Source organism: Buteo buteo, chromosome 13 (genome assembly GCF_964188355.1).
Source record: "Buteo buteo chromosome 13, bButBut1.hap1.1, whole genome shotgun sequence".
NCBI lineage: Eukaryota > Metazoa > Chordata > Aves > Accipitriformes > Accipitridae > Buteo > Buteo buteo.
In genome coordinates, this window is record NC_134183.1 from 20,731,682 (window position 1) to 20,755,189 (window position 23,508).

At 41.5% G+C, this 23,508-nt stretch overlaps 1 long non-coding RNA gene across 7 annotated transcripts in view; it reads left to right on the forward strand.

Moving 5' to 3' along the window:
* The window catches only part of LOC142038985 (uncharacterized), a 40,093-nt gene that overhangs the window by 8,738 nt on the left and 7,847 nt on the right, over window positions 1-23,508 (forward strand). For 4 of the 7 annotated variants that reach the window (XR_012652772.1, XR_012652773.1, XR_012652768.1 and 1 more), the window contains exons 2-4: window positions 14,097-14,281; window positions 17,054-17,353; window positions 21,558-21,711. This is a non-coding gene — a long non-coding RNA (uncharacterized LOC142038985). The remainder of the gene's footprint in view (window positions 1-14,096; window positions 14,282-17,053; window positions 17,354-21,557; window positions 21,712-23,508) is intronic. The other 3 variants (XR_012652771.1, XR_012652770.1, XR_012652774.1) reach the window with 3 other exon arrangements.

Below are 23,508 nucleotides of genomic sequence, written 5' to 3' on the forward strand. Positions count from 1 at the left end.
AATACCATAAATATGGTCTACACAAGTTTCCACTCTTGTTAAGTCTAATCAGTACATGGAAGATGGAGACATAGCCCACTTGAATGAATTTTTATTATTGCCAGAGGGGTACTTGCAACTGTGGGCTCCCTCCTCTCCTCACTTTGCCCCCCCCAGCTCCAAATTCCCCCCCTTGCCGAGGAGGATCGTGAAGGTGCGCAGAAAGCCCAGGAGACAAATTCAAGCTTTTCGTCCTTTCTCTCCTTTTCCTAACGCTCCTTTTCTGTAAAGCTGAACGGGTCGTGGTGGGGAAAGCCTAAAGTGGGACCCCCCCCCCCCCGTTTATTCCTGAGATCCGTGGATGAAAGGATGACCTAGTAATTCAGTTTGATGATAACCATTTTCATGCTTGAAAACAATCTGCCAAATTAAACCTAAATGGAAAGAGCAGTGGGAAAGGTACTGGGAGCAGGGCATTTCGAGATACCCCCCCACCACTCCGAAAGGGATTGTCTGGTAAAAGGAGGAGGGAAAGGCAATTAAATAGACTAAAGATGATTAAGATCCCAACCAAAAATAATTCCAGGGAGAAGTTTCCCCCCTCCGGTGTTGCCCAGCCCTGGATTTGAAAACTTTGGCCCAACTTGTGGTGATAGCTACAACTTTGCTCCGCAGGGGTCAGAGGTGAGGGCTATTTTAACCCTAAAAGCCTGCGAGTGACCAAGGTTGAGGCTGGGCTCGCAGCACTAATAGCCATAATTACCTCCTCCCCTTCCAGGGACATTCCTCGCAGTAGCAGTGTTAGACCCTGAATTGAAGAAAATCCTGGAGTTGAACATATCTTGGGGGGGGTAAATAACAGCAATATGAAGGAATTTCAGAGCTCTCCCTTTTGCTTGGGGGGATTGAAGCCTTTTTTTTTTTTTCCCTTTTTTTTTTCTTTCCTCCTTTTTTTCCCCCTTGCCAGCATTCCCAAGGCGCTGGGTCTTTGTCTTAGAAGGAATGGAGTGTCTGAATGGTGTGAAAGGGACAGAGAGGGTCGCTTCAAATCGATTTTACTTGTCCTCTCTGTCTTTTCGGATCAACGCCCTTCAATGGACACATAGGTGCTCTTTCAACCAAAAACTTGTGCAACATTTTCTGCCTGTATTGGTGCTAAATACAATAAATGCTGGGCAGATTTTTTTTCTTTCTTTCTAAAGCAGAAAGCACCCTAATTAAATTGTTTTATATGGACAGTCAAGACAGACCAATTAAGTATGCATTAGTATAAAGATATATTCGAGAGATAAGCGCTCTATAGGAGCCCTGTCTAGGCAAGGTGTGTAAAGTGTCCTCTCGAAGAGAGGCTGTAAGCAGGGTTTCATATGGATTTTTTCCCCTCCATTGCCTCCTATACTCGAGTAACGGACTGAATAAGTTAGCGAAAAGCCATTAGTGAAAGTGGTTTCTAAACAAAGTTAACAGGTGGATGTAGCTGGTTTGAGATTTGAATAACAGTCGCACATCTGTAACACACAGCCATATCTTTATGCAGCACGTATGCATGCAATGTACATTTACAGAGAGAAGTGCCTTCGACCTATAGCTTATGTGCAAATGCACACGCACGGAAATAATATAAATAGCTGGGCACTTCTGTAGGCTACAGGACATGATGTGAGTAAGCACACACACACACACACACACACACACACACACACTACAGATATAATTGTGTATCTATTGTGTATAGGCACCCAGCCCTGCATCAAAGACAGACACACGCACACAAGGCGTAGCTGTCTCGCCTGGGTGTGCTGCACAGACACCTAACCGGAGATCAGCGGGCACACAGCACACAGTCCTGGGGTAATTACAAGTGGAAGTATTTCCTATTCGAGCCATAGGCTTTCCCAGGAGTGAAATAACAGATCAGGATAAAACATACACTCACGAACTTCTCTTTCTGTCCATTTTATCACCCTGGGAAAGCTCTCGTGTATGGTTAACCACAGGAACCGGGCTTTAAGCTCTTCTCCATTTCCCCCCACCTTTTTTTTTTTTTTTTTTTTTTTTGTCTTCACTGCAGGTTTTCCACGTCGTTTCAGCCCCCCTCCCCCCAAACAGACAAACAAACAAAAAAGCAATCAGCCCCCAGCCCTGCCTCAGCCTGATCCTGGGGCAGGCAGAGCTGCGGGATGCGATGAGGAGGAGGAGGAGGAGGGAGGTGGGCTGGAAGTTGCTGGGGCACACTCCATCCCTGGGCACTTCGATACCCACCCGCTGAGGCAGAGCTGTGGGAGCGAGTCCGCTGCCCGGAGATGCTGCAGGGTGGGACCGGGGAATCGCCCCTTTATCGTGACATTGCACTGCAGAGACAGGACGGGGTTTTGCTGGAGGGGCCGGGGAAGAGGGGCAGAGGGGTACAGGGATGCGAAGCAACCGTGCGACGGCTGCCCGGTTTGATACTCGTTTTCCAGCAGCACTTTGGATGTGTTAGCCCATCAAAGGAAGGTGGGAGAGGGGGAAGAATAAGCCATTCCTTGCTTAGGTGCTTTAATGTCACGGTAAACAGGTTAGAAAGAGACGTTTTTAAAGCCTCAATTTCTCTCTCCTGGTTCCCTTCGAGGATAAATCATAACAGACTGTATGGGGGGCAAAGAATTCATCTAAAGGAGATCTCAGCAAGTCACTACCCGGACAATAGTCCACCTCCTGTTGGGTTGCGTATTGATCAGGAGAGGAGCTGAAGATGTCGCCACACTAAATATTTACTGATCACACACAAATAGCCGGGACTTGAACGATTTTCTCCTGTGAGGAGAGCAGAGAGAGAAGGGTAAATCATTTTATTAGTGTGTATAAAGCAAAGAGCACACTCTGGCTTGGAGTGTTTTAAGATGTGTCTTCAGCTGGATGAAAAGAGTTAGGGAAATCGATACGGAGTGATTAGACAAGCCAGTCGTGTCAAAGAGAGAGGCTGTGAATTTCATGGATTTGGTTATACCGGGAGGGGGAAAATATATCGAGAGATTAAAGGGAGGAACCCATTGTAGCAGAGCCAATGAAAAAATAATATCTAATCAGACCGGGCAAAGGTAGGGACGGGATAAGACCCACATTTCTAAAGAATCGCATCAGCTGGAGAGGGATCAGGGACACACATGAAAGAGGCAAACGGGGGGGAGAGGAGGCGAGTAGGAGCCTAGAAATACTGCAGAGCAAACCCAGGAGAGGCAGAGAAAAGTCGCCCCTGTGAAGCAATGCTGAGACACCACGAAAATGGGGACAAAAGACCCGGGAGCGAGGGGAAGGCGAGGGCTGGAGTAAACGGGCGCCTGCCTTCGAGGTGAAGTTGAGGGGTCTCCAGCCCCGGGTGCCCACCAGGCAGGGAGCTCTGCAGCAGCAGAAGCGAGGGCACAGCCAGCTCAGATGCGAGGTGTTTAAATCCTTCTCCTACAAGTTTGTTCACCCCCCCCCCCCCCCGAGCAAATGTGGTGAGTAAAATGGATTTTAGCGTTTAACCACCTCATTTTATCCACGTAATGACAAGGCTCGTAATATGTAATCTACAGATTACTGCCATTCGAGGGTGACCACAAATGACATAAAAAAAAAAAATCAGCATTTCTTCAAATGACAAAATGGCTAAAACCAGCCCGTGCTTTAAGTATTGAAGTTGGGGAGTTGCTGCTGCAGGATTTTAGCGGTCGTAGGGAGCAATTCAGCCGTGGCTCAGGTACAACCCTGGGGTGTCTCAGCGGATTAAAGAAAACTTTGCTGGAGACGAGCGAGTGTCTAAGTGCCAAAGGGCAGAAAACTGGGAGCAGGGCAGGGCTCTGCCAAGCGACCTTAAAATACGTTCTTTAGGGATGCTTGGGATTTTATATCTATCTATCTATATTTTTTTTTATTATTGCCTCGAATCACTGACGTTTGGGCCGTGTTCAAACGCTACCTTCTGCCTGTGTTTTTCTTTAGCAGAAAATAGGGTGCGACTGCAGAGAACGAAGTCAAAGGAGCGGGAGAAAGTTTGAGCCGCACTTTAAATGATGCTGATTGCTGGGAGGGAGGGAGGGAAGACATCTAAAGCTAGGAACCGAGGAGTAAAACTGATGTGAAAACAGCTTTTCACTTCTCCTCCAAGTGCTAATTTTGCTACTGTAAACAAACACTGAAGTTAGAAACAGCTGCAAATAGCCTGCCGGGCACTCAGGGCTCAGGGACGAGGCGGGGGGAGATGACTTTTGTTCATCTCTCGGGCTGAGTTTCACCCAAACTCTGCTTTCTCCCGAAATCGGTGGCTGATGCTGGCTTTAGTTGTGGAGAAGGGGAAAAAAAATTTATATATATATATATATATATATACATACATAGGCATATTAAGCGCATTTCATGTGAGCCTATAGAGCGCAGGCAGCTCGGCTGGATCACTAATGCAACAGGAAACCTCGGGATAGACTCAGCCTAATTAACAGTTTTCCATAGCTGAAGCGATTTTTAAGAATCCCAGTGGATTAGCCCAATATGTTCAGGTGTGAGGCTACGAGGGCCTATAACTCCTTTCACTATAATCTTATAACCTCCTTACCTAATTCCTTAGATTGCAGATAGGAAGAGTCTGACCCTGGAGGTCGTAAAGAGCTTGGTTTCATTAACCCTTCCCTCCCCAGCGCGGCTCCAAGGTTAACTGCGGCAGGCTGTGTGTTTGGGGGAGGGAGGGCAGAAGAAAGGGATTTGCAAGAGGGGTCGATCCGACGGGGGCGGGGGGGGCAAGGCTTAAAATGATTTCTGCTCCCTCCCTTCCCCTCCCTTGAGCCAAAGGAAAAATGGAAATGGAACTTTTCTTGTTCCCATGCACGGGGAAGTGCATAAATGTATGGATGTTTGTGAGAAAAATTTATTCCCTTTACACCATTTCAGACTGGGATTTTAAAAATTTTTTCTTTTTCAAACGTGGAGGAAATGAAATATTCTAGAAATGTCAAATATTAAAAAAAAAAAAAAAAAAAAAGCCAAACAATCTCCATCTTTAGGACCAGCAGCAATCTCTTGAGCTTCTTTTCCATAGTAGAGCTGTAATCTTTAAAGAAAAAAAAAATATAGAAAAGCTTCTCAGACTGTATTTGCCTGGTAACACACCTGGTTTATATTTTAATAGGTAGTTACATTGTATTGATTCAGGGTACATCATTGATGTTGAAAGTTAATAACTCTCAAATTATATCTATCTGCCTACATACATAATTGCATACACAGTATAACACTGTAAGAATTTGCATTTTGCAGCACATTCTTTGTTCTTAAATCTTTTAACACATTGAATTGTTCCTTTGAAGAAAATGCTATTGAACCACATGTTTAAGGAAAAGATGCTTCTAAACTATATGTTTAAGCAATGAAATTGTTGAGTGAAATACAGGTTTCTTTGTATTTCACACAAACCTTGCCATACGCCAGTCTTAACCTATACATCCAAACTGGCTTTTTTTTTTTTTTTTTCTTTTCTCTTTTTTCCCCCCCTCCCAGTCAGAAGGCAGAAATATGTGAACTGCTGAGAGAGGTGGGTACTTTTTGGTAAGTATGTTTAGATATGGTCTTCAGATACATTTATTGTACTTTCAAATTCTTTGGATACTAATTGAGCTAGCAAACAATATCCCAGCTGAATATCTCAGCTCCTTCTTTATTTAACAAGGTTTTAATATAGAATTATATTGTAGCCATCCTTCTACTAAACAATATAGCTGAGGAGTCAGCAAAAAATAAAAAATATCTTAAAACCAAGTTATAATTGCTGCCTTATATCTGACTCTTCTTCCTTTCTGCAGTCCTAATGAACTCCTTAAAGTTTTTTTTTATTTCTGAGTGACAGATCAAAAACAATTAGCAGAATCAGAAGCAGCCGGAAAGCTTGAAATAATGTGTCTAAATATTTCATATTGCTACTTATAATACTAGCCCATCAGTTTTAAAAAGGAACCATTCCCTATTTATTCTGTGGTAGTTTATAAGTACAGAAAGATATATTATTTTTTTCCAGGGCCTGCATCAGAGATGACATAAATAGAGACTGAACTATCAGGAAAAAAATGGAAAAAAAAAAATTAAAAAGAAAACCCTGGACAGGAATAGAGACAGTCAGATAGATATATAACTGCATCTGAACAATGTTATGTACCACGTTAGGAGATGGTAAAAAAAAAAAAAAGTAGATCGCATATTTATAACCTCATAATTAAAATACATTCTTATCTCTTTCCTCTGAAAGGTTGCAGCTTTCTTGGAAATATTTTGAGTGCATATTTTAAACTCCATGTCCCGAATTGAATTAAGATGAGCTGTTTTACCCAAGAGTAAAACACTTGTTTACAATTTAATGTTTAAGTTTCAACTGCTGATCAATCGCTGTATCATTTTCTTTATATTTTACCTCCTTATGTTTGGAGACTTTATTTAAAATGGTGCTGGTTTATATCAAATTCTAATTTCTGTTTGTAAGAAATTAGTCAATATTATCCAGAATAATCCCCTGTGTTTCACTGAGGTAAATTGGATGAGAATTTTTCACATTCAAAGGTTAAAGCTAAACTGGAAACTTTAAAGCAAAGGGATACCAGCAAACAGTGAAAAATGGCACGTCTGTTCTCTCTTGACAAGCTTGCATTATATCACATGTAAGGAAGCACAAATTTTTGAATCTAAGACCAGTTTTAGTTTTTAATAGGAAATAATTACATGGAACTTTATTTCCAGAGAGAATGTCCCTTCCAGCTACAGTGTTTTGCTTTGATCTAAGTATTAACTGGTAATAAAATAACCATATTTTGGATCCTAAGCATATTGATGCTTAAAGGAATGTTATGCTTTCAATCAAATTCCAACTTTAGATTATCCAAAGGTATTCATCCTTCTTTTGTCAGAAACCAATTTGCTCTTTTTCTCCTACAGCTGCTCACATGTGTTTTAGTATACTTTGTTATTTTATGGTAGAATTTGCACTATCTAGGTGGAAAACTTTAGATGGAGCGAGATCATGTCCCAGCCTGGCAATTTGGGCTGTTTCTCATACAGCTAGCTCCCCAGTCCAGCCCTTCTTTACACTTGTTGTACACCACCACCATCGCTCATCTCTGAGGGCGACCACCGCGAACGTCTTTGCAGCAGTATTTTGTTTTAAATCTTCAGATTTTTTTTTTTTTTTTTTTTTACCTGGAGAATCAATCATTTGGACCCATCCTGAACAATTAACCTCCCCTTTGTGTTACAGCCCCAAGTGCAGTACTTCATAAAGATGTGAAAAGGACATCCCAGACAGCAGGACCCGAGCCCAGGCTTGTCACAGAGTATAAAAGGAGAGAGAAGGGGAGTTTTTATCTCTTTGCTCCACCAATTCTTAATAGTTCTAAGTTTCAGTGTGACAATAAAACAGTTTTGATAACATAGCTCATGGGTTTCTCTGCCACATAAAGTTTTCTTAATAATAAAAAAGAAGAAACTTTATCCCTGCTAAATTAAAATAGGGCAGATGTTGGATATGGTTCGTATTAGGCAGCCTTTCACCCCTTTGCCCCTGGCACTAAAGTTCTGACTTTTTCTTTCTACTATGCCTGTTTCTAACTGAAAGGTATTATTCCTGCCCTAGCTCTCTTCTTCTATTTATTTTTTCAGCGTCTAAAATTAAACTTATTCATTTAGTAATATACATTCTATTTCAGATTGCTAAATCTGGCCAGAGAGGGGAAACATTTTCCAAAAAGTGATGCACCACTGACCTTAAACGAAAACACGAGGCAGGGAAAGCTGTTCTTAAAAGGTTTATTTCTAGAGAATTTTGTAGCTCTGTTGACATTATAGGGATAATGGCTGTATTGCAATGGGCTTTCAAGGCCCAAGAGGTTTATGTTTTCTTCTGACCGTAAGTATAATAAAATTTTAAAGGTGCACAAAGTCTCATCACTTTAGATATTTAAAACTAGATTGAAAAAACCCTTGGGAAACATACATTATAGTGGACAGCCCTGCTGAGAAAGCAGGGGATAGACAAAAAAAAAAAACAACCCCAAACTCAAACCCAAATAAAACCCCTCAGTTTTTCATGCTAGCTCTGTGAAAATCCTGGCTATTAAACTCCCAAGGATAGTACAGCTCTTTTGTCCAGGGCTGTGAAATAGAATTTATCGTCCATTTGGAATGATCAAGTTTAGGCTAATAAAAGGCCCTCTGTAAGCAGAAATGCCCAAGTTGATGTTTGGCAGAGTTTTCAATGGTAGAGTTTATATAGGATGAGGGCTCTGCACTATTTGAAATTACTCCTATCTCAGCAGCCGAAGATGATTTGACATACAGAAGTAAACATTAGTAGGCAACGGCTGAAGTTTAATCAGCGTTGTGTTCTGAACTGGATGGTTGAAAGTAGGAAAAAGTGAAAGCTGCTTTCTCTAGCCCTTCCCTTTGCTAAGGTGCTGCTAACTTTTATGATTTTTTTTCCCTCTTCCTCTTTTACTATCTGTCTTTGTGCCTGAGGGCCAGTGAAAGAACACTGCAGATTCTAGATTGCTTTCAGAGTTTCCCTTTGCTGATGATGGATTACCATGTCAATTTAAACGGCATAGGATTAATTTGTTTCAATGATTTCTCTTTAGGCTGAATGCCAGTCTTTTTTTCTCTCTCTCTCCTTAATAATAATAATAATAATAATAATAATAATAATAATAATAATATCATCATAATCATCATCATCCTTAAAAACGCCAAACACTTTTGATATCTCACATTAAAAAGACAATAATAGAAATAGACAAGTTAGGTGTAATGTTGCAACACAGTTATAGGTTTTGAGTGTTTTTATCTCATTCTAAGGGGCTGAAGCATACAGTCAGTCACATTAAAATGAAATTGGATCCAACGTTTATTCAATAAATACTTGTCTTGTAGGTAATCCAGAGCAGAGTGCTTTTGACACATAAGGACTTAATTTGTCTTGGATAACAAGTTATTAATATGGCACATTTAAACTTGCCACCTACAATAAGGTCATTTAGATCTATAATACGACTCACAAGAGAACTTCATAAAGCCAGAAACAAAGTTTGAAACTGCCTCTGAGTTGTGGAGCAGACGCATGGCTCATGGTTTGCTCTTTTCAGAAGAAAGTTCAGAGCAAGTAGGAGCCACCCAAATCCAAATGGTGTGCATCTGCTCTTCTTTGAAAGGCAAACGTAAATGGAGTAAGGAGGAAAAAGAGAACCCAAACACACATTTTTGAATGAGTAAGCTTTAAAGCTGTGCTGCGTCTGCTAACAAACTCATCGCAGCTTTGATAGTGAAAAAACAACATTTGGTTCTGAGTGGAAATTCACCCGCATTTGCACCCTACCTCTTCCATGTGCTTTGCAGTTTACTTGCTTTTAATAATAAGCGAGGAAGTTGGAACATAATCCACCCATAAATGTTATTGCTGTAATTTGACTGTGCTGTGTTTGTTCATGCATTAGCCGTATATGTAAAGTGAAGTCGGGATGTATGGTGGTGATCCCCGTGCAGCCTGAACAAACAGAAGTGTTTTGGTACATACTGGATTTCAACCCCCCAATACTCTGCAATTGTTTTAACATTGGGAAGCTGGAGGTGGGGTGTTTGGTTTCAGACCTGTCCTAACCGAACAATGCCTGCAAGAGGTGCATCAGGAAGGCAGTATCGTGGGCAAGCAACACAGGACGTGTTTTGCGGTTGGCGATTCGTTCTCCGCGTTGTATGCGTGAGCTCTCTTACCCTGCTTTTATGTATTAAGCTATTGGTTGCTCTTGCCCTGGCAGATTCTGTCTCTTTAAGTAGCTAAATCTCATTTTTAAGCTCTTCCTGGGAAAAGGATGTTACACATGAGTAGAAAAATTCAGGCAAGAAAGGCTAATTGAATGAAAAGAGAGAATTAGGTTAAAAATAGAGTACAATCTAGTATCACATTTTCACTAGTGTAACCTGAAATGAAGGTGTCTCCAAGTCCCTAGTGATGCCAGAGTGTTTAGATGTTGGGCACAGATGGAGACACCTATTGAAATGTGTCTGAAGAAGATTAATAGGACTTGTCAGTGTTGGGAAAGCACTGCTTTGCTGTAAATTTCTACTAGCACAAGATGAATTACCGATGAATGCTCAGTTATCAACCCCATCACTATCATTGGACACTAAATCAAATTGAGCAGTTATCTACAATCAGAAAATTTCTTTTAAAAATAGGCATACACCTTTAGGCTTAAACTCTTTAATAAGACAATATCCTCTATGGTATGTGTGTGTTCATGAAGGGATATGATTTAAAGTTTCTATACAAAAGGCTTCTGTTCGGAAATGAACTCCAAGTTTAGTGTGAAATCAGGGTTGTCAAACAATAGAAGATATTCAGAAAATACTGGTTATACTATACAATGTTCTGCTGGGGGCCTGATCCAAAATGGATTTTCATGTGTGTGATCAGATTTTGGGTCCGTCCCTACTTGTGAAAGGTTTTTCTCATCACTCCTCTCCCCTTATTTTTGGCGATGATAAAACCCCTTCTCTCTACCTTAAAGACTGAGCATCCAAATCATATATTAATGCAAAATAGCTGTCAAGACTCAGGATATATGTATAATAATAATACCACCTCCCCAACATATTTAGGAAATTACAGCTTAGTATAATGAAATATGTGATGAAAGAATCAATGAATAATATTTTAACTGAGAATATTTCCTTCTCTCCTTTATAAAAGGGGAAACTGTCACAAGCAAAACTATCACAAGCATTTACCAGCCCACTGCTGAAGTATATTAGCTGTATTTACCATGGGATGCTGTTGCTGACAATGATATTAAATAAGCATAATATATTTTTAGTTTCTAGGATTTCTTTCCCTTTCACCCAGGCATTCTACTACTTTATCCAAGGAGATTTATCATGGCATGTTTTCTGAAGTCAATTTTTCCCTTTTATTATAGACAAGGGCAGTCATTTATGTTTAGGGAGGGAGACAGGTACAGTGCCTTTATCTGATCTGTGTCCTCAGCCACAGCTACCTTCTTAATCGATGGCAAATCCCCACTCTGGAGGATCAGGCCCTATCTGGGCTACTTCTCAGCCAAGGAATGTATCCGTCCCTTCATCTCCACATATCTTACCTGTGATGTATTCTACCTTTTGAGGAGGGAATAATATGCTATTTACCACGAAGCACAGCTTCAAAGCCTTTGTGTGTTTCTCATCTCCAGCCAAAGCTTGTTATTTACCACCTTCAAAATTTACCCGGGTAAGGGATAGTAGCAGTTATTGTCTTCATTTTTACATCCTAATTTTCACGCAGCAAATGCCCTGCATTAGGGCCAGATCCTCACTCAGGTGGAAGTTATTAACTTTAAGCAGAATGGAGCCTATTTCAGCCGCAGCTCGTGCCCTTCTAACACAGTCGCTTTACAGCATCCCCTTGTTTATTTTTTTCTTTGGAGGGCATGATTCTTTAAACATGTTTGTTTTACAGGGAGCAGCAGTTGATTCCTAACTTCCCCCCCCCCCCCCCCCAAACATGTAAAGAGAATATTAATAGGGAATATTAATATAGCTGAGTGCAGCATGACGCTAGTTAGATTGTAGTAGCTGAGAAATATGAACTAGTGAACATAATCCATAAACTCCATTTGGTTACTATAATACTCCAATCTGTATTTATTACAAGCCCACTCTGATGCTTATACAACTGCAATTGCTAGATTTATACACTCTAATGGCTTCACAATAGGAAAAACCTGTGTTCTTTATCTTTCTTTTCCTGTCCAAAATAACCCCTTCCACATATACTTCAGGCTTCTCCGGACCTTGTCTGGGTTTAATCACGGGCTGTGGGACAAAATGTGCATTATTAAGAAATATAAATATTTTCAGAAGCAATCAAAGGGTTGAAAGATTGATTCGGCATGTAGATTGGATTTAATTCGAAGCAGCTTTGTTCTAATGAGGACTACTGGGATACAAAGACGGCAGCCGCTTATGGCCACCAGTTGGGAACTTCGACTGGCTGTAGCAACCTGTCAAGAATTTCAAGAAACTGCCAGGTATTAAACAGCAAAGTGGTGGGGAAGCTGGTGGTCTATTGTTTTTAGCCTCCTTCCGAGGCCGGATTAGGATTTCATAGTCCCTGTTTTACCCAAAGGACAATTAAGGTTAATTTCTTGCTGCCCACAGGGCCAAATCCCGCAGTCCCTCACTTGGGGAAAACCCCTGTGGGCTTTATGGGGGGCTTTGCTTAAGGGAAAGGTGGCAAAGCTTGGCTGAGCCCCAAGTTCAGCAAATTTGAGAGCCCTGTAGCAATATGTGCTGCTTCCAGACCTGGTGTGAGTGCTTTCGTGGTGACTTTTTCTGTTAAATTTTGCTACCTGCGCCCCTACGTGCGATGGGACCTTTTTGCATAGGGAGGTGTTTTTCCCTACGGACGAACACAGCTCCGTGTTGGCTTGGAAGCTCTTGTGTCCTTGTTGGGTGACCTAGCAGAACTGCTGGACCCGTCCTTCTTCCCAGGGAAAAGCCTGCAATGTCCAACAAAACATCCTTGAGATGATGCTGAACAAAACAGGACACTTGATAGATTTCCCCCCAGACTTAAAAAAAAATCCAACAGTAAAATTTCAGTGTGCACTGTTGGGGGGGTGGGGGGGGTGTCACGTCACAGGTGCTTGGGGAGCATAAGACCCTGGCAGCTTTCCTAAATGTCGAGCATACAGTCAGAATCACAGTATACACAGGATCAAACACTGACTAGTTTCTCTCTCCCCTTAGCCTCCCCCTTGCCTACTTTTGTCCATAAAAGCAATAGAAGGAGAGAAAGCTTGAATTTTCTGAACTGTTTCACCCATCCACAGCTGGAATTCCAAAGTGAAATGAAAATGCCTTTAAAATCAACCCTACATGGGAGCCTGAGAGAACAAGTTTTCCTTTGTTGTAGGGTATAGTATTATTTGCTGTAGGTTTTTGATATACATTCTAAATTAGGCCTGCAAAGGAATGCTTCATCTTTAATTCATCACTCTCAGCTGAAAGAGATTAGCAATGTCTAGCACGCACCCTTCGTATGGTGCTGACCTCATCAAGTATGGCCTGAAATTAATTAGCCTCATTCATTCCAAATGGAAAAGGATAATGGAGCTGCATTTTAGAGATGACCATCACAAATTGTATGCAGCATATTTAAAATCCCTCCCCCCTCACTCCCCTCCCCATTTAAAAAACTATGTAGATTAAAATTCTTTCCAGAACTTGCAATATGTCAGAGTTGTCGAGGCATTAGGAGCAGAAACCACTCAGTTTTTATTTGTGGAACTGGGAGCCACATTTTGTGTGTGTGGCTGTAAAAGCAGCAAGCCTGTCTTAATGGCAGAACACCTGGAATTAATTTGATATTTCCAGGTGCTCTGGCAAACTGGGGCATCAAGCACTTGATGTTTAAACATTCTTCCACTGGCTTGCTTAAATCAATATGAAAGTAGTGTCCCTTTGTCATTCATACATGCAAAGTGCTAGCACAAACTCCAGCTTGGCTTCAGAGTCCTACATCACTCATAATCTAATTAGAAATCAGAGCAGAGCTGAAGCAGCATTCTTTGTGGATTCTTGGGCAGCAAATAGGGATACTTGTCTTTTGTTTCCCTCCTCGATTGCATCGTTCACAAGCTTTCACACCACATCTCTAAAGGTGGTTAGGTGCCTCAAGATGTTGACAGGCATGAAGGACAAGATTATTTAGGTGCCTACCCCGGGTGATTTCAAATGGAATTAAGCAACTGGATGTTACTGGGGGGGCAGGGAGGGGGGAGAAAAAAAGGCGGGGGGGGGGGGGGGGGAAGCTTCCAGTGCATGTGAAAAGCTCTAATTTGTTGTCCTAAACTCTAGCAACGTGGGCGATGTTTTTCCAGGGTAATATTGCCTGCAGGGTAAATTTACTGAAGCCTGCTAATTTTTACTGAGGCCAGCGGGTACTCAGTTTTGGACAGTGCAGCCCAGCCTGGCGGCTCAGCCAGCTCTTCCCTGGCCAGGCAAGGTGGTGGCGTGTGCTCCGGTTGCTTCCTAAGAGGCAGGGAAAGTAGTAAAGAATACGGGATTTCCCACAGGAATTTGGAAGATGCCCACATCTAAGACAATGGTGAGGATTGGGCCAAAATCCAGATCCAGCCTGGATTTCTCCATCTGAGTAGTCCTGTCTTGAGCTATGACTGCTGATGGATCGCAGCGACGTGGACCTTTTTCTCGCCTTACTCCCTGGCATCAGATCACCACGAGGGCCTGAGATAATACTGTGAGTAAGAGATACGTTTTTCCTCACACCAAATAATTAATTGTGAAACTTCAGATTTTGAAATAACAAGGTCAAAATGGCCTGTATCTGCAATGCCAGGGCTTGGGGAACATTCCTGCAGTTCCTACGCACAAGGGTGGATACACAGGGAAAACATTTTCTGATATGTGTTGTAATCACCTCATACCCAGGAAAATTGAGAATTAATTATTTCTCTTTAACACAAACAAATATTTGTCTTCCAAGAACTCCATTCATTAAGACTGCCATTGAATCCAGGATTGAACCCATTGTTATTAAACCTAAATGAATTCAAGTTTGTCTACCATGAACAAAGCTGCTCGCCATCTGATAGTCCAAATTTGCTCAGGAAAAAAGAATGAGCAAATGTTAGAAGCAGCAGGTGAAATCATACCACAGCTATTAAGCCTTCTTTCAGGGGAAGCACAGGACAGATTAAATTGTTATGTTAGGCCATGTTGCGAGCCCACGTCAATTTTGTTTGAGATCTTATCTTAGCTCAGAACTGTTTCCTCCTAAATTAAACTAAATGCTGAAGACATGAGAAGCATATTGACCCAAAGATTCAAAACTTTGGACTCAGCAGCCTTCTGATCTTTTGTCCACAGAGTATTGAGTTGTAAAGCTGTGGAATATTAAATAATCGTGATTATCTTCAACTTGCCTAAGTTCATTTGTCATGCTGAAACACTGGCACGGATTTTCCTTACTGTTTTTTCAGAACAAGACATTGATTCTGCCTGCAAGCTGGTTTCATTTGCCACTGATCTTACAGACTGCGGTCCTATACTAATATTAAGTCTCATGCACTAATCATGGTCTGTAATGCTGTCTCTGGTGCTCTTAATCTCTCTTTTGCAAACACCATTGTCCAATAAAGCAACAAACAAAAATCTTACAATCAAAATGACTGAACTATGTTGGGACTTCGATTAGCTGTTATCAGGCACAAGCAGTTCTTGAGATTCAGAAATGCAGTGTAATTCACCTGGGATAAGAAATCAAATTTAAAAATGAGCTGAACAGACATTTTTAGGAATAAGTGAGTTTCTAAATAAACCAGTTTTTTAATTCTGCCTTTTCTATATTAGTACTGTAAATCAATATAGTCTGCACTTGGAGAAACCAGATGAGTTTGAATTGTCATAATTAAATATTACCCTGTTTCTTGCAGCACAGCCAAACAAGGAGTTTTACTCTTGACACAAGAGTTTTCTCAAGTAGGGACAACTTACTAACTTACTACAGCAATGATTTAAGCTCCAAGTGGATCCATCATTTTTTTAGAAAGCAAATCTCTACCAAAATGCATAACACAATTCATCCCTGGTGTCAGAGCACTGAAGAGATAGAGTTTTAGAAGAAATAATATTGTTTAGATGCTTTTAAAATACAAAAATAATGATGATACATTAAATAATGTGATTTACTCAGCCGGACTTCTAATTATCTACATGCAAACTGTGTGTTCATTCATCACTTCATTCACTTCAGCTGTAATGTTGGTTAGTGGTAGACATTAACACTAAGCCATAAGTTTGAATGGGAAGAAACACAAGGAGAGTGCAAAGCTGTATATTAGTTTAGACAAGTAGGATGTCATTGCCAGCCTGAATTTGTTGATGACACCAGGCATTAAGCGAGTAAATCTTTAGCCACTGAAGCAACAGTTCACTTACTTTCAGTAATGACATCCAGGAGGTAATGCAGTAGATTTACAACAGTGGGTACCTATGTACTACTAATAATGGCCACTTATCCCCAACCACAAAATAATGAGTCAAAATGGAGATTCACCTTTCCCCTGAAACAAAGATTTTTTTTTTTTCTTATTCTGGTCTCATTTCAAATGTTCAAGAGTTTGGGTTTGATCCTTCTGGCAGTGGAGAAGGATTTTTGTCTGTGAAGTATCGAGCTCACAGAGTCATTTGGGCAATTTCCATTCTCGCCTAGCAAAGACTGTGGAGATGTTCAGCGGTACAATAAGGCATCCAGCTCCCAGTTTGGGGCTTTGTGTGTGATGTCAGGCCTTTCCGTGGGCTGTGGTTTGTTCCCATTTTCACCAGACATCAATGACCTATAGTGGTTTCCCCTAAACCACTGGCCACTGCTGGTCCACACACACAAGGTAAGCTCACGTGCTGAAAACAGAAGAGTGTTGAGTAGCCATCATAGTTCTTTGTCCCAGTTAAATCATTTGGCTCCCTTTCTGCAAGATTTTCTTTCCGTACATCCTAATTCTACCATCCTTTTCCCCTAATAACAACATAAATGAGTACTCTGTAGGTGTAATTACTATAATAGTTCTTTTACTGCAAATACTAGAAGCCTGTAACCTGTAATTCACTTTTTCCGATACTCTTCTATTCTAACACTAGACATGTTATTTTAAAATGTCTAGGACCTGAAAGCTAAATTTATATAGTGATGGATAATAGCAATGGAAACTAAGCCTCCTCCTTAGCTCAGGCTTTAGAGCTATGTTGCATCTCTTTGTCAACTGGTGCCTTGTTCACCTATAAATATTATACCCACCACTCCCATAATGGTTCCAACATCAGAGTTAAACAGGAGGAAGTAAGATACGTCTCCATCTGTTTAAGGTAAGAATCTATGAAAACCCAAGACATACTAGCAGGCAATGTCTTTTCTTGCATTATTCCATGGCAAATTCAGGGGCAATAAGGGCATTTGCTTCTCCAGAGTGAATCTGCCATAACTCTTATAACAGCAGCTACCCTCCTTTTCTAGGGATGAACCATCACAAGACCAGGATTGGAAAGTGTGGGGACCAAGCACACGGGGAGGTGGTCGGTGCAGCTGGTTCTCTGACTGTCGCTGGATGGTGGTTCAGCTCTCAGTCATGGCCCAAGCTACCAGAAGTCAGAGAAACATCGCATGGACTGTTCCTGTCCTGGCTCCTCCTTATCAGTGCTTCCAGCTGTATGAAGCCCTGAGAGGCAAGGCAACATGAGTGCGTGACCAGGTATTTGCTTCTCTCATGGTCTATACCTGAAGCACAGCACAGAGTTTCATCCTTTGCTTCAGCAGGTAGGAGCTCAACCTAATTTACAGATTTAGTGTTAGAGACGAGCAAGACAATAATGCTAAAATAACTCATGCGAACCTTCGCCCTCTTCTAGAACTGACATTGTTTCATCATTTTTTCTCCATTTTCTGGATGAAGCAGCCAGCATGAGGAGGGCATGCTGGCATACATCCCATTTGATAGCTGAAAAGAACAAACTGACAAACATTTTTAATATGCTGCAGCTTATCAACATCCCAGTGAATAAAGGGTGAATGATATTTTCCATTGGTTATTCATAAATGTACATGGATATGCTGATAAACTGCCATTTAGTCCAGAGGCTGGACAGAAATAAATCACCAGATAAAATACAATATTCCTAGTGAAAACCTTTATGGAAAGTGTTCTTGCCCCAAACCCCTCCTGGAGTAGGCATAGTAATGCTCCCTGAGACCTGGCAGCCCTTCTAAGTGAGCATATGGTCTGCTCAGCTCTTGCAGTACCAGTGCTCGGTGAGGAAACGCACAGCAATGTCAGAGCAAACAGGAGGCTGCTTAATAGCATGAAATTCTGTGGCTACTTCAAACTTCATCAGCACTTCAGAAATGGATTCCCCTTCTCTGCTGGGGCGTGCACCGTTTGCAGGAGAGGTAGGAGAAAGCTGAGACAATGTCTTCGAGGGTGGGTGGTGTCTGTAGCCCTCCCCCATAAAGCTGATGTTGCTGTGGTAGGGTCCTGGCGTGTCAGAAGTTGCATTTTCTGGTGATGCTACATTGCCGCCTTCATTTTTCTGAGTTGTCCCCTGATGCAATGTAACTTGTACAGTAATTGAGATAGAAAGAGGGACTCAAAGGTAGAAATCCCACTGTTAATCAAGGCTGGTAAAGGGCAGAACATTAGCTGCAGTAATTGTATTTCTGAGGGAGTGAACAAAGCCAGGCTCGTCAACGCTAGCAAACAGATCTGGTCCTGCCTCTGTGCTTCTCGCACTGGCAGAACATTGCACTGAAATCACTGGAGTAGGGATCGGGCCAGGAATGAGTGGCTGAGTTGCAAAGCAAATTAATTCCTGCCAAAAAAGTTCAGCTATGCTCAGAAGTATGTAAAGTGTCTGATTTGAGAAGTGTCAAGTAGCATTTGTGACCAATTATCCAAGATGAAGGGGGCAGAGCTATGTTTACATGTACTAATCTTCAGCCAAAGTTTGAAAACTCCAATTCATGGACACGCATCAAATTTCCTTTCCAGGCTTGGCATTTGCCTGTACGCACGCACGCACATTGCTCGGGGATGACAGGAAAACATGATTACGACTTGCAAATAATACAAATAAAAAAAAAAGCAAGGGGAGCTGCCATGCAGCAGCAGCATGGTAATTAAGCCTCTACTGTGATATGTGAAAAAAATCATGGGCCACTGTGTGAGTAAAATAGTTTTATCAGCTGAGCTGAAATATGATGTGTGGTGTGTCTGTATTGTTATTTTTCCACAACCTCAGAAGCCCTGGGAAATGGTCTACGCAAAAGAACAAGTAAAAGCTGCCTCTGCTGTCTTCTGTTTAATTAATACAGGTATACCAATTTAGTGCAATTAATCAAGTAGTAGGGATTAAACAGTAACTCAGAATTGACAATGACAATGTCATCATTGCTATGGCATAGAAGGGCTAGAAAATGATAGTGGTGACTAGAAACATTGTGGGTAAGAACAAGCTGGCTGGGGTTTTGAGTGGGTTTCGGAGGTTTATGCAGATCTATTGAAATTTAGGGGCAACTGATTTTTCATTTGACCAAGTGTTTATCTGCCCCCGCCCTTCCCTTTCCCCTCTTGGACCTTCCAGGGTAACCCCCAGAGTGGCAACAACTTTTAAAGTGATTCCTCTTTCTTCTAACAGGTTCCTGATGCTAAAGGTCTGACCTTAAAATGAGCAGTGCATAGGGCAAGAATGGGTAGCACAGTGAGCTTCTGGCCTTCAACCCTTCCAAATACAGCTATTTTGGTAACCAGAACAGTATATTCATGACGGGTGAGGGAACAGAGCCTTCCAGTGAAGGATTTTTCAGCACATTAACTCTATCGGTGCTGGATGCTGTGTCCCTATGCAGGTTGCCTGTGTCTATTTAAGACCCTAAAGGCAGATTTGCAGAAGTCTGCAGCTTTCTGTAACTTCATGGCCATGCTTCAGTGGCTGCTGCACCTAAAAACTGAACCATTCTTCCTGGGCATTTCCACATAGATCTGGGGAGAACTGCAATCACGTGCCACTGTGAGTAGTTCAGACTTGGATTTCTTGTCCACAGGTTTGCTACAATGCAACTGTCCTCATTAATGTACTTCAAGCCCTGACATACTGGCACTACCATCACTGAGTAAGACGATGGCTGAGTTTTCCGGGCTTATTCTCTTGGCTTAAGAATGTTAAATTGGGTGATAATGAGTAGTAACTGTGTCCCTTTTTATGGTGAAGTTGACACTTGCCTTCTAGTAAACAGACACAGAGATGACCCTCCTCATTTCACACAGGTCACCAAACAGCCCCTGGGATGGTAAGGGTTATTGGCCATTTACCAAACTCTGTTTGACTTGGGTTCATGGGTGAGAGATGAAAGGCACTATATTGCATTACCAGTCCCCTGGGGCCAGCCGGTCTCCCTAAAGAAGCATTTCATTTAGCAAGGCAACTGCTGGCCCATGGGAATTGGAGAGTTAAGAAAAAGAGGATGCAGTTTCAATTGCAAATGCTTCCTTAGGGCAGATGTCTTAAAGCCACATGGAAACTCACTGCTTCAGTGTCACAATAGTTGCTCCAGGACACTTAATGGCCGGCAGATTTTTCCGATAATTGATCTCCCCTTCTTCCCACCAAAACCTCCGTTAGGTTACTCGCAGTGTTTCTGCCTCTGCCCTATTCTGTTTTGCTCCCTCTTCCTGGGGGAGATGCCCCATACGTGGAGTGAGCCCAATGCAGCAGGTATGAACTAGTACCTTTTCTAAGAGCTTCAAAGTCTAGGCAGCATGTGCCTTCCCCAGTTCCCAGATGAAACAAGCAGCCCTGGTATGACGCTCAGAGCTGTCAGGAGCTCGGGAGGAGACAAGCGTTCTCCTGAACTTCCCAAACATTTTCAGTATCCTAGAGCTGAGATGCTGATTGATTTTCTTGGTTATAGCAGAGTAGTCCTTGCTATCAGGGTAGTCCAAGTGCTGCCTTTTTACAGATGATGGATGCAGTGCTTAATGCTGCAACGGTTACGGGAAGGAGAACATATGCTGCTCAGACAGACCAAGAATTCAATCCGGGCCCATCCTGAATTGCTTATGATCTCAAAATCCAGTGTTGTTCCAAATTCATTAGTACTGGTCAAAATCCTCTTTCACTTTTCTCCCTTGCTGTTTGTGATGTGAATCATGAGACATTCAGAAGTTACATTTGTTGTTTGATAGTTTTACATCATGGTTGTAATAGCGCATCTGCCGAGTCAGCAGTTCTTTCTGTGTGTGTTTGTTTGTTTGTTTAATATTCCATTTCCAGCAAGTTCTTGTTACCCAGCTTCTGCTGACAACCAGGGAACAGGCACAAGTCAGCTCAGAAAATGAGCGACTAGAAAGTAAGTGAAAAGAATAGTAAATGCAGGCCATTCATGTGACAGGATCCGATTCATTTTTATGCCAGGGAGATTTTTTATATGGGACTTCTCCCAGTGGAGAGCTCACAATTCTCAAGACCTGCTTCACTATAAAGACAATACATAATTATTCAGAGCTTATTATTATTTTTTATCACCCATTTTCCAGTCACATGGAGCGAGGGCACAGATGAGATCAGGACCTAGTTTACCGCCATGCACTGTACAGATTGTACAGTACACTGTACTGTAAGAGCCCTATAAAAGGTGCTGTCTGCTTTATGGAGGCAGACAAATGCACCCCGGCTGAAGGTTGAAGTTACTGGTCTAAGATGGCAGAACCCATCAGCAGCAAAAATGGGGACTCAGCTCAAGACCCTCTGCTGCTTGTTGCTTTAGGCATCTTTTCTTTTTACGTTTATTTTGGATCACTGAAATGATGAATTGAATAAATGCCATGTCCTTTGAAGCACTATTTACTGTATTTATAGAAAACAGATTATCTGTTCTCTCAGGCTAGTGGAAATTATTAAGAGTGATAAACTCATCAGGAAAAAATGTAGGTTAGGTGTGACAGAGAAACTTGTGTTTTATTCCACAGTGCAGTCTCAATCTCTGGTTTTGGTGGGAAGACTATGCAGTCTCAGTGATACTGTGCCATCCTGTTCCCTGCTTTCAGGCTGGTGTCACAATTTGGATTTGGAAGAAGCAACTTCCATGCAGAGATGTGACTGGAATATGAATACTTTTCCAGGGTAAGTGGATTTTTGTTTAATTTGGGTTTTATAGAATGTATAAAGTCCGTACAAAGTCTGTTGTTAATCCCAGCCTAGTTGTGAAACTGCATTTGACCACTACTTGTTCAAGCCAATGAAGCATACCTGTGTACCACAGCAACACCTGCTCTATTTATATATTAAAATTATTTAACCGGGTCAGCCCTTTGGGATTTAGCATTTAATTCATAAAGGATTCTATAACACACACCAGTTGTGCTATTTCTCTGCTTTCTGATGAACTGGGTGATTTTCTTAAGCCTATTTATGTTTTAATTTATTGTAACACTTCTTTACTTTCTTATTTCAAGAACTGAGACTTTTACAAAAATAATAAGAGCTAAAAAATAACTCTCAAAGACTGAATGGATAGTCATTACAATTTTCTCTTTAGTACTTGCAAGTCTTGGGTTATCTCGTGCAACCTTTCCATGTTGACTACTCTTTGTTAGTTTTGCTCAAAGAAGGTAGTGATAATGGATAATGTGGGCTATAAGTTTCTTCACAGATGAAGCCAATGAAGTGTCCTGAAATCTAGTAACTACTCAATGCCAGCAACTTAAATGACCCTCAGTGCTACTACTGCTGCTTTGAACAAATGTCTTTAGTTATCTGGACTTTAACTACTCAGATGCATTCCTTCCTGCTGCAAGAGCAGTGATACAGGAAGGTGTGTTTTAAACCATGCAGTCATTTCCATCCTGGGTTTCATGAGGGGTTATTCTTGTCTCAGAGATGAATCATTCAAATAACCTTCTACAGATTCCAGGTGAGTTACTCACATTTAGATCCTTCCAAGTAATACACAGAAAGGTGCTGAGAAAATGCCGAGTCTCTGCCTAGTCAAAAAAAAAAAAGCTCAGCAAAAGTAGATCTGAGCAAATTGCATGTACTAGTGCTCAAAATCTTTCTAAGGAGACTTGGGGCCAAAGGCCTTCTGCCTTCAGAAATGTGTGGCCAACAGGGATGCACAGTACTTGCTTTACTCACTGACCCATCAGCTGCTCTGTCCCCAGAAACAGTTCAGGAAATGACTGAAAGTATCTGAAGACATAAAAAGGATAATTAAGTTTCATTGTGGGAATAAGAGGGTAATCTGTCCAGACAAATCTAGGACCTAGTATTGAAAACTGTAGTATCTGAATATAAAAAATGAGTAATTTTGAATAAAGATGTCTATCAGGACTGTAAATTCAGAGAGTAAAAAAGTAGCTCTGCTTAATAGACCATCTCTCTCTCCATCTTCCTCTAACTCATTTTCTTGTTCTCTTTCTTCCTTTTGTGTTATTGCAAAAAATGCAAGTAAAATCTGATATTGAGAATGCTTTAGCTTCATTTCAATCTTCTCTTCTCAATATGTTTTGTTTCACTGTGAAGATTCCCCCTACGAGATAACCTTAGCCATGACTGCACTAGGCTTGCAGGGCCGCTTACTTGCGGAGAGAACAGCTATATTTTGAGGAGTCTCTGAGGCAGCCAGATCCCCACTCTTCTGAGGCTCTTAAAGATGTTTTTGAGCTGGCATGAGAAATCACCTGGGACTCAGAGCAGATCACAAGGTGCTTAGGACAGTATTTTCTCTGCACCTTTTTTTGCTGAGCAGAATTGCTGCACTATAAACAAATGCGAGTTTTGCCTCATTCTTAGATACTGTGAGTTATGAAAGCCCACTCTAGATGTAATGAATGTATAGATCATTTTGACCAGATCATAATCTATTAGTAAATAATGTTCCCTGAAAATGTATAGGTGAAATAAAGAACTTCTTGCTACTAT